A 15,841-nucleotide genomic window follows, 5' to 3' on the forward strand; every position below is an offset into this window, starting at 1 on the left:
GCGATGCTGTGTTGATGGTGATCGTCATGGTGATGGTGTGTTCACCGGAGCAAATCGGTTCACAGTTGCATGATCTGAGTCTGTCCACTTGCAGTATGCCAGCATGCAGTTATGATGATGATGGTGTTTATGTGAATAAGAAGCAAGGTTTCTAATTCCGACAGATTAAATGTGAAGATGTCTCTCCTAATTTGTGCATTCAGTGAATTCCCCTCCTCATTTTTTCACTGTCAGCGGGTATAATTGACCCCTGACACAACAGTGGAACATTCATAACCAAACATGGACGCAGTGGGCTCAGCTGTTTAAGGTACTCATCTGCTGCTGTGTATTAATGGGGCTTTGGAGAGCTCCGGAGCTCTGCGGACTCCTTATCCCCATCACTGTTGTGTAAAGAGAGGGAGTCTAATCCTATCTGGCCTGCAAATCCTCCTCTGGGGCCCAGACTGTGTGGAAACAGGCAACCCGGTGCACAGGCGCCTGACTGGCCCTCTCTCTGTCTTTGAAACACAGACAGACACACACAGATACACACACACAGTCACACACACAGTCACACACGCACAAACACATACGCCACTGGAGAGCTGCCAGAGCCACTGCAGTCACAGGTGAGCGCTGTAGTTTACTGCAAACAAAGGAAGGGATTGTCCCGCAGTTTGGAGTAAATGAGATCGGGAAAGTACAAACTGTTGCCTCATGTGTGTGTATAAGCAAAGGGACGACTTATGAAGAAGAAGAGAAGAGGACAGCAACAGAGTCCAGCAGAAAAACAGCTACAAACCTGAATCTCTTATTTCACGCCACATTTGTCAGGAAAGGGGAAATCCATATTTATAATCTTACTCTTCATCATTTTCCATTATTTTTTAGTTTTAAATCTGTTCCCACTTTTCTTCTATTGCCTTCTTGTCTATTGTATCCATATATCCCTGGCATAGTTACTTATATCTTTAATTTACTTATTCATTTCATGTTATAATTTAATAACTTTTGACTTTTACTGGATTTTTCCAAACAGTAGATCTCTGTAGAAACTCCATTTTATTTTATTTGGCCTTTCTTGTATCTACGCATTGCATCACCAGTCTCTCTGTGGTCTTTGTCCTTTTATTCTAACCAACAATCCAGTTTTTATGTCAATCAAATCTCTTCCAGATGGACGTTAGGCAGTAAAAGTGCCATGCAAATGCGGTGCGATTGATTGAGAATGCAGAGGTGGAGTGAGGGGCGTGCGTCTCTCACCTCTCTGGCCTCATTTACAGCAATACGGTTGATTATTACACCGCCGCCAAGAAAATCCCACCAATAGAAATCTCTCGGCGTCCCCTGGTCTCATTTCTCAGGCTCTTCACCAGCTGGAGAGAAACGTCTCTCTAATTGTTGCTTTGCCGCTCCGCTGTCTGTTTCCAGCCATCTACATTATCCCTAAATGACAAACGCACTGTGTTATTTTGGGGCCATCCACAAAACTGCAGGAGTCAGTAGGAGTCTGCATTCAAACGCACACAAATGATAGCGTGCCAGGTCGGGGACACAAATCATCCCTGAGAAATATGCAGCCTGTATCTAAAGTGTCAGTGTGCTGAGACAGAATGGTTTCTTTTGTGTCTAAATAAGATCCAAAAAATCTATGTTTTGATTTTAAATTGTGGGTGATTATGCTGGAAACATTTTGTTCAGTGTTTATCCGCTCTCTGTGGTGCTTTTTGGGAGATAATTTGTTTATTTTGAACCTTAATTTTCCACTTTTCTTCCCATCATCACACTTCACCTAATCCAAATGCAATTGCTTAAGTTTGCAGACAGTATTGCTCTCTAATAGGAACTTGTTAGGGTTGATTTTAAAGGGGATACATTGTGCTTTTGTGTTGTTATTCAGCAGGGAAGAGGTGCAAAACTGCCTTGAACACTTTAACTGCTTCATCCTTTCGCTTTGTGTTATATCAAATTTATGCAGAAGTTCAAGTTTAACAAGTGTTTGCTCATAGTGACGCGACCTACATTGACCTGTTTTCACTGGGCGTGCACGACTGTGCTGCAGCCAGGTAGAGCAAGAAGAGAAAGTGTATCAGTGTGTCCTGAGCGTCTATTCCTGCATGTGCCATTTAAAATGTTTATGACTCACTCAGGAAAATCAACTTTAAATATTCTAATTCCCAATGACCCCCAGCGAAATCATTAACCAGGGTCCATTTGACAGAAGTGCTTTGAAAAGGTCAATTGAAACAGGAAGTAGCCGGGGAAAGGGGATTCCTCTGCATAGAAGATCAGATCAATGCTCACTCTGTCTCCATTTGACTGACAAATGACCACAGCCAAATATCGTGTTGCTTTTGACCTGACTGAAAGCGTACACCTGCTAAACCACCACCAAAGACTCTGCTTAACTCAGGTGTAAAGAAACACAGACCATCAATCAGGTCTATTGTGGTATAGTTTAGGCAAATCTTATACAAGGAGTTTCCCATTGCGCCCATTTACATTTGATGTAAATGGGCAGAAAGGGAAAATGCACGTCTGGAAAAACGGGTATGAAAAATGCAAAAACATGTTTTTATAAAGGACGAACATGCGAGCAACTGAAGAAATCATTCCATCACATCGCTCTAAATTAGCATTTTTATTAATCCCAAATCGCAGCCCTGAATTGGAATTAGTTCTCACAGATTAGCACTCCTCTTGATTCCTCTGAGGCTTATACTCCTATAGTCAATCTATCTCAGCGCTGCAGAGCCCATAAATTGCGGCTAAAGAGGGTAGACAAACACAGTGGGCTGGCGGTGTGGGAATCAGGCGATTTAATCCTTTGTCATTATCTGGCAGGCCCTGGCAGCAGACATCTGCTTGTGAATGCAGTTTCAGGGAACACTGGAGGAAACTGGTGTTACTTAGGTTAGAGGGGGAGAGACACACCCTGGTCCCTTTATGCTGCCTTCATACACCACATTAGGGTGTTTGTCTTTTCACAGGAAGAAGACACGGCCGCGCTTTAGAGACAGACAGGCAGACAGACAGACATCCATCACAAACATTCAGACTGGAAAAAAAATAGAACTTCCTGTAACTTGCTGCGACGTATTCGGCAAGACAGATGAGTCAGGTTAATAATGGAGAAATGTTGAGTCACGCTCGAAAACAAGAGCGCACAGAGCGAGAACACACGCAGCGCCGGGGAGTCTTTCCTTTGATTTACCATCCTGACAAGCGCCGAGGGCAACGCGGCTGAGCGGCGTACAACATTTCAATATGTACAGACGAGACCCAGCGGTCAGAACGCTCGCATCCAAAACAGAGAGGAGGTGAAAAACAATCATGTCTGCGTGGAGAAAACAGGGGAAAGCCGATTCCTGTTTGTTTCTTTAAAAGGACCATTAGATGGGCATGTGGCAAACAGAGGGAAACAGAGTCTGTGGAAAGGATACTAATCTAGACCTAATCCCCCCAGCATCTGTCACTGATGCATTAATCAGACAGAGAGGAAACATGTTATTCTGTAATGCCTCCTCTTTATCTAAAGCCACTGTTATTGAATTGTGCGGTCTGGGCGAAGGTCACGCCACCAAACCCTCACCTTCGCCAAACCGCTTCTTCCCTCACCTCCCAAAGCTTCCTCAGAGTATTCAGTTATAACAACGCTTAGATTGAAGACAACACGTATAAATGGTTTGTAAAGGATTTCCAAACTGCGAGTAATTAGATTATAAAAGATTTACAGGCTGCATATTTCATGGCCCTGTCCACTTAAAGAGCCCTTATTAAATTGGCTGCATCTGCCAATGTAAATGTGCAACACCGTTAACTCTGTGGCACTGCGGCGGGGTTGGAATGCTACACACACATTTGATTGTGTTTGGAAACAAACACAGAGGCAGAATTGACACGTTGCTTGCTCTTGAGGGCTCGGCGGTGCTCAGGTGTCGGGTTCCGTCGGTGTCTTGTGTTGCTCTGCACAGCTGGGGGACGCACCACCAGGAGTCTGAGTCTAATTCTGGGCCCCCCGGTTTTTTGAGCCGAGGCGACCGGATCTCAGTCTGGGCAGAATCGATGATTGTCTCAGAGTTGCAACTCCACCCGTCGGGTTTCAGCAAAGACCAGACGGAGCCCTGGAATATGAGACTGAAAAACAGCCAATCGCAGCTCAGGAGCACAAACTGTATCGAGGAACAGGAAGTAGTAGATGTAGCTGCTGGTAAACAAAAGGAAGAGCAGAGGAAGATGTTGCGCCATGATTGACTTCCTGCTAACAGGGATTGTTTACATGCAAACTATGCTCCTGATTATTTGCCAGTGGTGCAGTTAAAATGAAACTGTGAGTGAGAGTTGTGGCTTTAAACACAGTTTTCAGGAGGAACATGGCACAGCGTCTAACTGCAGCATGTTGATGAAAGGCATTTGGAAGTGTTTAACTCATTTTACAAACGCATATTTTAGACAAAGTAAGCATAATTAGATTTTTATCTGAGTATAATTGAAGTTCTACCCTGCATGTTTGAGTGCTGATTGTTTACTATCTTTGCTTCTGCGCAATTTTAATCTCGCGTTGTCATTTCTGAAACATCCCTCGGGTACACCTTTTAAGCTAACACCTCTAATTAACAATAATCACCAAACACCAGGCGTGTGTGGTGTGAACCGCCTCATTCTGGATGTCTCCGTGTTTATCCTCACCTGCAAACTCTCCTCTGATCTGCTGAAGAATCTGTGGAGTCACGCTAGCTATAAATAAACAGATAGTGTTTGTCTTCACAAGAGCAATTAATTAGAGTGTCGGGGCACCGTTAGCACATCAATGTAGATCATTCAACTCTCAAATTAGCAGCCATTACACCTATTCTCACAGAACAAACACTTGTCAGCAGCGGTATCACAGTCGTTACTACAAATGGCCCCACACTGCTGATATCAAGGCGGATAGATTCATGGCTGATTGCCTGTGCATATGGATCCATTGTGAGTGCGACGGAGGCAGGGTATTGTTGGGATGATTAACAGCACCTGGAGGTGTGAGCGAGCCGATGCCCGGTCACTGATGGGCTCCGCGCTCGCTCGGCGTTTAATCATCATGAAACACTCGCTGTCACTCCACGTCCCTGAGCTCCCCGTCAGTTAACAAGGGAGGGGGCTCACGCTGTGCCAGTCCCAGCAGGCTCTGCACCGTTGGGGATAAATGTAGGGCGACACGGGCCTACAGGCGGCGGAGCTTCCTTGGATGTTTGTACAGATGTAGACTACATGCATACAGTGTGATGTCATGTGAGGGCAGAGATGATTAAAGTAACCTTAATGCCTATAAATCTCAAGACTTAATCTCTATGCAAACGCCCCCAAAACAAGCTTCCCCTCCTCCTCCTCCTCCTCCTCAGCCTCCTCCTCTTCATCCTCCAAATCAGCAAGGAGCGAGCCTGCTCAGCACTGATTGGGAATCATTTTGTTGTGTGTTTCTTTAATCTGTCGCCTCAGAACAAACACACACACAATCAGAAGCTTCGGCAATCACTCTAAACAGCTTCCTTGAGTAAAAAAAAAGATCTGTATCATCCCGATAAACACATTGATTATGCAACAAAACATAATTAGTGTAACGATTCAGCCTGCAGCATGTGTCACCACAGTTATTTGTGCGTGTGTGTGTGTGTGTGTGTGTGCTCCAGACGATACAGTGAGCCCGTTAGCTCAGAATAACCTCTGATTCACATCTTGCCTTTGCTTCAATCATGCAAACCTTCATCCAGATTATGTGGAAGATCTAAACTGAATGTTCATGCGAGGTGTGATTCCACTTCAGAATCAGGAGTTGCATGATGTGTGGATCCCATCACGGTGCAGGTAATGCATCTGGATCCAGTGCAGGCATTCTAATTGACGCCTAAGCGACATAGCGAAACAACAAACAAACAACACTGTAAATAATAGAGTAAGTCAAAGGAAACAATTGAAGCGAATCTCTTTAGTTTCTATGGTTACCGCCCTTTTCCACTTTTTTTGTCACTTTGGAATGCCTGCCTGCCACCGTCACGCGGTTCATCCTGAAGTTAGTTTGCCGGCTTGCACATGCATGCAGAGTGGCGTCCGTATCATGCATGAGCTGCATGGCTCTGACTAATGGAGTCGTGTGTCTGCATGTGACACACAACTCCCTCTCCATTTCACCCCCACGACCTTCCTCCTGGTACACAAATATTGCTTATTACATGGGGGTTTATGTGCTCGATATAGCCATTGACCCTCAGCCTGCCTCTGGCTCCTTCCTCTCCCCGCTCGCTCGCTCTCCTCTCGCCCGCTCTTCCTCATCTCCCTCCCAGTCGATGACTTGTTACCGATGGGGCAGTAAATTACAAAGGCTCGGGTGGGATTAGGCGTGAGGAAGAGGAGGGGGGGGGGCGTCTGAGGGAGCGGCAGAGCAGGGGAGGACACACACACACGCTCGCACACACATGGATGATTGTCTCTTCGTATGCCAGACAGCTCTGCATTTTACTCGTCTTCCTCCTCCTTCCTCCTGCACCTGCAGATTGGACTATCAATCAATCCAATTTCCTATTCGCTTTGTACTCTTTATGTCTACGCATACACACACACATTTCAGGAGACGTCTGGACCGGAACGCATCTCAATTAGATTAAATGAAATCAAATTACAGGTTTTTTGACACTAACCCATCTGTTTCATCCTACCTTGATTTCCTGAGTGTAATTTTTCACTTACTTTGCAAAAAACAACAACAGCCATGGTAACAACATACCTGCATGTGGAGGGGGGGAGGGCTGTTAAGGTCAATACGTTTTTTTGCAGCGTGTGTGGTGGGTAAGAGGAGCCTGTAGTCTTAATATAGGGGATGACCTCAGCAGTGTCCTTTCCTCGGCTCCTACTATAGACGGGCTGTGCACACATGGACTCACGCTTAAGGCAGCCGATGGAAATAGAATTGCTGCAGGGATTTCTCCACCAAATGACCTGGAAAACACGGCCTGCTTGACTTGTGGGATAATACGTGTATCTCCCTGCACGTCTCTGCGTCCGTATCTAATTACTGGTGACGTGCGAGTCATCTTGAGCTTCCTCGCCTCGTCTGCTTTATCAAATCAGACGCCAGTTTGTGAAGCAAAGAAATTAAATGAGAAATCCGAACATGAAGTCATCGTAGCGGCTCGCTCAGGGCGTTTAAACTCCCTATGTAGGATTGTCGTAGGAGCAAATTTGCTCGGTGAGTAAATGCTGGAGTGATTCAAACTGCTCTCCTGGTGTGACTCCAAACCGTTTGGCATTCCTTTCTCTCTTCTCTCTGCCCAACCCTGCCAAAACATTTTAGAAATAATTACGTGTACCTCTGTGAATACGCTTAAGATTCTCCCTCCCTCTCTACCCCCTCTCTCTCTCTCTCTCTCTCTCTCCCTCTCTCACATGTTCGAGCTGATGTGCAAGTATTCATTATGTGTGTATGTGTGTGTGTGTGTGTGTGTGTGCATTGTGTGGAGTCGGCGTGTGGGGTCTTTGTGTCCAGGAGAGAGAGACCTGCTCCAGTGATTAATGGGGTTCCTGTGTGAGGCACCGCAAGGCGCCGTACACAATCACTGGGCCAGACCGCAGCCCCGCCAGGCTTGTCCTTCACACGAGGAGGAGAGAATGGCGGGAAGGAGGGAGGGTGGAGGGGGGGGGAACATTCTCTTGTTGTCCTTTCCTCTCTCTTTCCTCCACTCTGCCCATCCATCCTCCTCTTCTCTGCTAAATATCTACTTTTACAACTACTCCCACTCTTTCTCCTTCCATGGTATTGCTTTCCCTCTCTTTCCACTGGCCTCCACTTTCCTTTACGTGCACACACACAGACACACACACATTCGGCCTCAGAGAATCTTAAAACAACACAGCCACGACGTCGATCGGTGGGGGAAAAAAATGTGCAAGTGTCAAGCGAGAGACGGACAAGGGCCTTGAAGAGACGCTGAGGGAGCCTGCTGCGAATCCCTCTCCCCTTCCCCCTCCCTCCTCCCCTGCGGTTCGGGTATGCGGCCCCTCTTCTCAGTGTTAAACAAGCTTTTTAAACTGGCTTTAACCTGGGCCCTCCCTCAATGGGGCCTTTGTGGGAACGGATGTGTGGACAGTAGTGCTCAGTAAACACTGCTACTTGTCCCTTTCTCGCATTCTGAGGCCGTTGTGAATCAACTCGCCCGGAGGTGGACGCTGTGGTTTCTCTGTGTGTGTGTGTGTGTGTGTGTGTGTGTGTGTGTGTGTGTGTGTGTGTGTGTGTGTGTGTGTGTGTGTGTGTGTCAGACAGAATGAGACAATACAATAATAGAACGAGGCAGAAGTGCAAGACCACAATAGAAAAAGTCATGCATGCAATCTTAAGTGAGAGCAAGTGTGTCAAAAGCATTAGCAGTTCATTTGTAGGGTTTTCCGCATTCTATACTTGCATGAATTAAGGAAAGGAAATAAAGGTCATAAAATACAATACAATACATTTTTAACCCAATTCAGGAATGTGATATATGCTTTTATCATGTGGACTTTAGAATGAAGACTATGCCCCAATTAAGAGGTGATAGGCTGAAGGAGAACGATGCTCTTGAAATGTTTTGCAGTCAATTCTCAGAAGCCTCTTTGAGTTAAATGCAAAGGAGCTTAAAGCTCAGAGGAAATGTTGATTGTGTGGCGAGTCGGTGGAAAATGTCACGTTGGCTCCGGCGCTGCACGCTGAGTCACACTCATTCCAACAGACCTCTCAGTTCATTAAGTGAAATGAGCGGGCGAGGGGGTCTTTGGCCACTTTCCTCCCAGCTTGCCTCGACATGCATCCGCTCATCCTTTTTGTTTCCTCTAAGTGACTGTGGACCCGTTTAGTTAACCCACTTCAGTCCGCTGCTAGATTTCATTATCGCTCCTCTCCCGGGGTCTCTAATTGGGCCTCGTTGTCGCCGACCCCCGGCACCTGCGGGTTGGCCTGCGTGTCACTGTAGCCGTGGTAACAGCAGCATGCTGTGATGCTGATTCTCAGACTGCACCCCACCGCACCCCCCCCCCCGTGTAAGATTTTACACGTGTATTGTGTTTGACTGAGACAAACTGCTGCAGCACCCGAAGCTTAGGTTTGGTAACTGGTTACAGGAAACAGCCGGCAAGTCAGACGAAAATAACCTGATTCCTGTGAATTCCCAGATGAAGCTTATAGTTCCGTTTATGCAGTTATACCAAGACGTCACTTTAAGATGATTAAGCCTTTGTTTCTCTTCTGTGGAGTGTAATCTTAACAAACATCACATGCATGAGATCATCAAACTAGTTTTGACAGAATTGGTACATTTTGAGCGAGAGTTGATTACAGACAAGTATGAAAACTGGAACATTGTGACTTTGCTTATTTTAGATTTCAGATTTGTTTGGTAAGAAGTTAGTGAGTCTGTTCCAAGATGTACAAGATTGCTTCAGTCTGTTTCCAGGTGGCGTAAGTTCAGTTTAACTCTGAAAATGAGCTGAAAGAAAAGACAAATAATCCAGTTTTAAGCATTTTTTAACCTGAAGAAAGTTCCATACGATGCTTTACAAGTTTAAATCAAACATGTATTGGACATTTTATATGTATTATAATGTCACTTTGACCACACTGGCAGGTGTAGCAGAGGGGTTTTCTGTGTTTGATTGTTGACAGGAAGTTTGTGGCCTTTGCTGCGCATGCTGCAGAATTATTCTACAGATTAATAAGTAAGCCAGCTCTGTTAAGTGGGTTATGTTTTTACAAATGTACACGGCAGATAACAGGGTCAGGGTGCAGGGCAGGCGCAGATATCAAACTATTGGATTTGTTGTTGTGATAGCTGAATTATTTGGAGGCACGTGTGTTTTGGTGCTTCTCTTTAAGCAAAGTCAGCACGTGTTTAATGTCATTCTGACTCATTTGACATGAAACAGCATCTATCAGCATGTGTTTAGAAGATAAAGTCCCATCAAAACATCATCATCTTCCCCCTCGACTGGAATTTTTTAATAACTAGCTCGGTTTTCCCGTTTACGGACTGACAGCTGATATTCTGTGTACTTTGAAATGTTATGCAGACAATGAAAACAAAAAAAGGAGGAAGTGTTCAGTTTGTTACGGGAAACTTGGCAGTGTGTGGTTTCCTTCTCCATATCAGTGAGAGTATGACACGTTAAGAGAATTGCTCCTTTTGAGAGCAACAACCTCACAATTACAGTAAGGAGCTTTACTCATGACACCGATGTAAACAACAGGGTCATAAAGTTATGAAGCAGGAATAAGAATGCCGTCTACCCAAAACCTGACAGAAGGGGGTGACTGAATAGTTTTTTAAGCATGTATACCATGATCAAAATGTACATACAGTATATGCATCCCTGTGTACATATCACACAGTGGTGAACACGTGACTTCATTGTTTTGGTCTTCTTATCAGATGAGTCTCTTGCAGCAGAGCTTCCTGTACTTCAGAAACCCTCTGTCTTTTCTTTGAAAGCACGTGTGCCGCATGTAAACACATCGACGAGGAAGTGCCGCAGTCAAAGAAAACGAGCAGATGAGGACCTTCAGTCTTGCTGTCTGGAGCTAATATCGCCGCTTGCGTCTCTCACTACATCTTCTCAGCCGTTATGTCGCCATAAAGCACAGTTTGCCACGTATTGATTTCTGGGGCCGATGCAGTGGAGCCGTCAGGAGCTGTAAATTCTGTCAGACATGTGTCCCAACAACGGTGCTTGCCCAAGCGCTGACAGTAGCCTCACAGCGATTGTAGAGAGTGTGATGGCAGTTTAGAGGTGTGGAACGATCGCGGCGTCTCCGGATGAGCTGTGATGAAGAGGCTGAGATGAAGGCCAATTGAATGGACGTCCAGGGTGGATGTAAGGTCTGAGCTCAGTCATGTGGAACCCTGAGTGCCAGTTGAGTCATGTGATTGGATGGGCCGCATTCTCTCTAATAGCCCTGTCACTCATCATTAACCCCTTCCACACCAGATTTATACACCTTATTTTCACTGGCGAGGGTGTCACCTCTTTGCTCTGCAAAGCATTCGGGGGCCCAGCGAGGGGTGTTGACCTCATCGCTGCAGTGAGAGGGACAGAGGGAGTTCTGTTTGCTCACCTGACCTCTAGATCCAAGACTACATTTGGAACTACTTTACCCAGACGGATCAGGAGTGTCAACATAATTGTGCAAAGTGTCGGTGCAAAGACTTCACATCTGCACTAAACAACCACAGGACTTTTTTCTCTGCACAGCCTTGCATTATGAAGAACTCAACGTTCCATTAAATGCTGTGAGATCCTTTTTCATTCCATGCGGATGAGTCATCACGTTACCATCCAGAGTAGCAACTAGGAGTTCCTTACTTGTTCCCTGCTCAGATTCCCACTGTGCTTCAAGTACTGTGAAGATTAAGGACTTCTCCTCCTATCAGAGCCACTTCAACTTTGTGCGATCTTTGCGATTCTTATCAGTCCTGATCCAAATTAAATCATTAGTTTGAGTTCCCATGGACAGAGTGTGATCTTCTGTAATACTTTCATTTTGCATGGCCGTCTCAAAGCCTCTCTGGAGTTTGTACTTGTACACTAAATGTCTTGTAACCTCACTGTTGCTGTTGTTGTTATGCAAAAACAAGATCAACAGGAGTATTTAAACATGTTGATTATCCGCCTGATTGAGCAGGGGAAAGCTTGAGTCTGACCAATCGGCAACGATCAGGCTTTGAATCTTGCCCTAGAAATTCTGGAGAGTACCTACCTTGGAGTAGGAACTAAAAAACTGAAATGGAATGGCTCAGAAACTACAGTTCTGCTCCCAAATGGCACCAAAAGCTCTATTTTCCAGCACTCACTCTTCACTTTTCCATCAAATTATATCTAATAGTGGAGGTACTTCAAACTCCAGAAGCCTTGAGTGAGGTCATTCTTTTGATAGTCTATTAGGCAATCAATAATATTATGTCAGCGTGAAGTCTATAGCACATCACACCGATGAATAAAACATTGAACAAATGTCCTGGGAGAGACAATCCAGAATGCATTAGTCAGACAGCATTGTGACGTTGCCAAGTAAACAAAACACTAACTGGCAGCTTCTCTCCCCCTAAAGCAAAAGACTTGTATGGAGAACCAATAAGAAAAACACACATAAGCACAGAGGGCAGCCCAAACATAGCACTTGTTTGTTAGGGAATGAATGGAACCATTGAAAACTCCCAACATTTCTTGTCTCAGTAATGCGACAAAGGAAAACAGCAGCCCAAGTTGTTTAATTTATGAATTGTGCCTGTGTCAAAGCTGAACAATGATATGTTATGAATATTCATGAAGGCACAGACTCACTGAGGTATCCGAGTCAAGAAAAGGGTTTGTTTTGGAAGATAAAAATGGGAATAAACTACTAGTCACTTCATATAAACGAGGAGAAGCTGGAAGAGGGGGACAAACACGCCTTTGTTCCTCATGTGTTCTTGGAAAACGGCCTCACGCTTCCTCACACGTCTTTAAAGGTGGAGAAAAGAGAGGGAGAGAGGGACGTGACCTCTCCTTTAATGGGCAGCTGATGATGTCATATCACTACACAGATTCTTTGGTCTCCAAGTAAACCAGCTCTCCTGCGTGCCGATTGGCTGGACCGCCTGCGAGAGGGGGAGGGTGTTTTTTCTCTCTCGCTTGTGGATTTTAATCCCTGTGCCTGAGTGAGCTCATCTCGTCTCTGCTCTCCTCTCAACTCATGTCAAAACAACAATTAAACTCTTCTCACTTTGGTCTCGACTCGGTAAAGCTGCACAGTGCTGCAAAGAAGATAGTTTACAGCACTCTGTCCTCATTAGACGGGAGGTGTTAAGTAAACGGCTGTAATTGTATCAGTGGAATACATATTTAAATCCTTTAAAGGGTGAAAAGTGTTAATACCACAGTGGAAACACACACACACACTCCACTGCAAGCAAAGGTCCTGTGTTCAGCTTTAAAAGTAAAGAAGTAGATGGGAAAAAAGTGATTTAAAAAGTACTTGATCTTGGGTAAAAAGTCAAAAGTTTTATATTGAATACTCAGCTGTATGTGTCATATTTTCAATTTTTGTTTTTAATTGCAGTATACTCAAAAATGAGAGTATTGTTGTCTGAATACATGAACGTGAACAACCTTGTAACTCCAGTGTGAAAATTCTGGAATACTTAATAAAAAATACCCCGAAAATCAAAGTTTTGCATTCAAAAAAGAGATACTTTGTGAGAAATGGTGCTAAACTGTCTTTGATACACAGGGTTTTTATTTGACAAGCAAAGTTTAAATTGAAGCGTAGTCCACAGATGGAAATCTCAGGCAAATGTCGTTCAAATGTAGTTCAGTGTGCCTACAACCAGTCACCAAGCAGTGTAGTAGAAGTGAGATGAGGCCTGTTATCGACTCCAGTCGCCATATTAAGAGAAGACTGAAGTGTACTTTGTTGATTTCCACCTCTAAATTAGCTACAGATAGGTGTTAAACTGTTACTTCAGCCCAAAATCTGCTTAATGAGCCCTAGCAACATCAGATGCTTCTACTCTGCTATGCATTCTTCTCCCTGGCTGCCTGTCTGGGTGTCATCCTGACTCTGTCCCCCTCCTCCTCCCCGCCGGGCTGTGATGAACAGCGGCCTGAACCCTGCGCTGCACTGGTTGCCCTCTGCAGTGAAACACAATGCCATAGGCCTCTATCACAGTCGTGTCTGGGGCTACAGGTGACCAGCTGTCTGCCTGCGCGCGTCTCCTCTGGGACAGCTGGAGCCATCAATCAGACCCCTCCTCCCAGGGCCCCCCCCCCCCTCCCCCACCCGCGCCAGTCTGCACCACGGCAACAACAACGCCGGACGTCCTCATCTGGTCCGTCCGATTTAAGATACTTTAGGAATCTTTGGCGACAGAGGAGGAGAGAAAAGCTCTTCAGGTTTCACAGAGATTCTACACAATTCTCTGATGATCCCTCTTTAATTCCCTTCCTCATTGTTTCCATTTACTTCCTTCTTCCATCCCTCCCTCTCAACTCTCTCTCTCCTTGATTGATTTCCTTCCTCCTTATCAAAAAGTATCAACAATTACTGGCCCTTTTACTACAGATTTTACAGCTAATGCACCTTTACTTTTGCACTTTGGACTATTTTTCCACTTTTACTGTGATGACTTTGTCCGCCTCTGATGTCCTCTGATGGCCATAGATTGAAACATTGTCGAGCCTCTCCACACAGCACGTGCAGTCACAGGCCTTTTTCCCTCTGCAGATGGAAAGCATTGAAGCCCATTATTGTGCTCTTGGAGGGGCGTCTTCCACCATGAACTCTTTGGCACACTTTTAAAGAGAGTAGCCTTAATGTATTCAGGCCTGATTCAGTGGCTTTGGCACCAGAGCTCCCATCCCCCTATCCTGCACACGGACACACACACACACATGCACACAGCTCTTTTTCTTAGAAGAGAGGGTAAACATGTGTGAGTCGCACTGTTCCCTGGAACTTTTCCTTGTTTATCAAAAAAAAAAGAGAATTGATGGGCCTGACGGAGAACTTCAAAGAGCAACATGAAAAGCACAAATTCCACCACCAAGACATTTCCTGTTTACCACCGACTGATTCATGAAGGACGGTTCATCAAAGACCTGAAAACAAAGCAGGACTCGCAAATACCAAAAGCCTCAAGTTTTCATGGTACCTGGATTGGCCTCTTACATAATGTGTGTCTGTCTGAGAGAACATTGTTTTATGTAAACCTGTGTCAGTGATCTGGTGTTTGCCAACGCAGCTGCTATAATTAGGCGTTCTACTGAAACCAACCGTGGCAGCGGCGGGGGCTGCATGTGTTGAGGCTCACAGGGACTTGTCAAACAGAGAGGTAATTGTTGATGTTGGTGGTTATTAGGTATTTATTGTGAATAGAGCAGAATTCCTCAGTAATGGCTAGTGGTGCTGTTGCTCATGTGACCGTCGGTTTGCTCCTCGGGGCCTGTGGATGGCTAATTGTTGTGTGTTAAGAGTAGCAGGGCGACAGGGAAGCTAATTGGGTGGAGTCTGTCTGGACGCACAGACTCCCAGGCTCTCGCTGGAGCATTACAGCGCTGTTCACATACTCACACACACACACGCCCTCACCTACTGTATTACACACCTTGCACATGAAAACAAAAACAATCACGCAGACGGTATCGCTGTTACAACACGTGCTGTGTGTAGAGACGAGCGAGAGATTCTCTACATGCGGCCGCCTTCCTGCTGAAAGTCATTTATTTATTTACGTATTTGTTCTGTGACTGCAATTGCTCCACTTGCAAAGGCTACATTGTTAAAGCTACACTTTAGATTACACTCTAAATTATGTATCTGCTCGCTGCTGTAATTGCAGTGCAAAGCGGCTCTGGCAGTGTGTCGTGATTTTCAAAAGTAAACTGATGAAAACATTAAAAATAGATCACTTTTATTGATTTTTCTTTGCTATGAACTAATTGACTTCTCTCTTTCATTTATCACAACTATGTTTCATAAGAAAGAAGGAAAGATTTAAAGTTTGTTATCTAAAGTACTTTGTAAATGATTCAGTCCACACCGACTTCAATAAGCATGTCGGCATCAATTTTAACTTTCATTTGATCTCAACTTTGACGATCCGGTTTTTCGCATTTTCTCTGTCGTTTAAATGAGATCCTTTCGGTTTCATTTCAGATTGTCTTGCATAATGAAACTGAAGTGTTGCTGTTGGTAAACGCCTGTTCCTCTATGCCACTACATCAAACCATTGTGTCAATCTGAACATTGCTGCACTCTGTGTGTTGTGAGCTATCAAACATGGTTGAATGTGAAAGGAGAGTAATGGCAGCAGTACCTCTGTAC

Source organism: Genypterus blacodes, unplaced genomic scaffold (assembly GCF_046128005.1).
Source record: "Genypterus blacodes isolate CSIRO-AG114 ecotype Tasmania unplaced genomic scaffold, CSIRO-AGI_Gbla_v1 ptg000348l_1, whole genome shotgun sequence".
In the NCBI taxonomy this organism is placed as follows: Eukaryota; Metazoa; Chordata; class Actinopteri; order Ophidiiformes; family Ophidiidae; genus Genypterus; species Genypterus blacodes.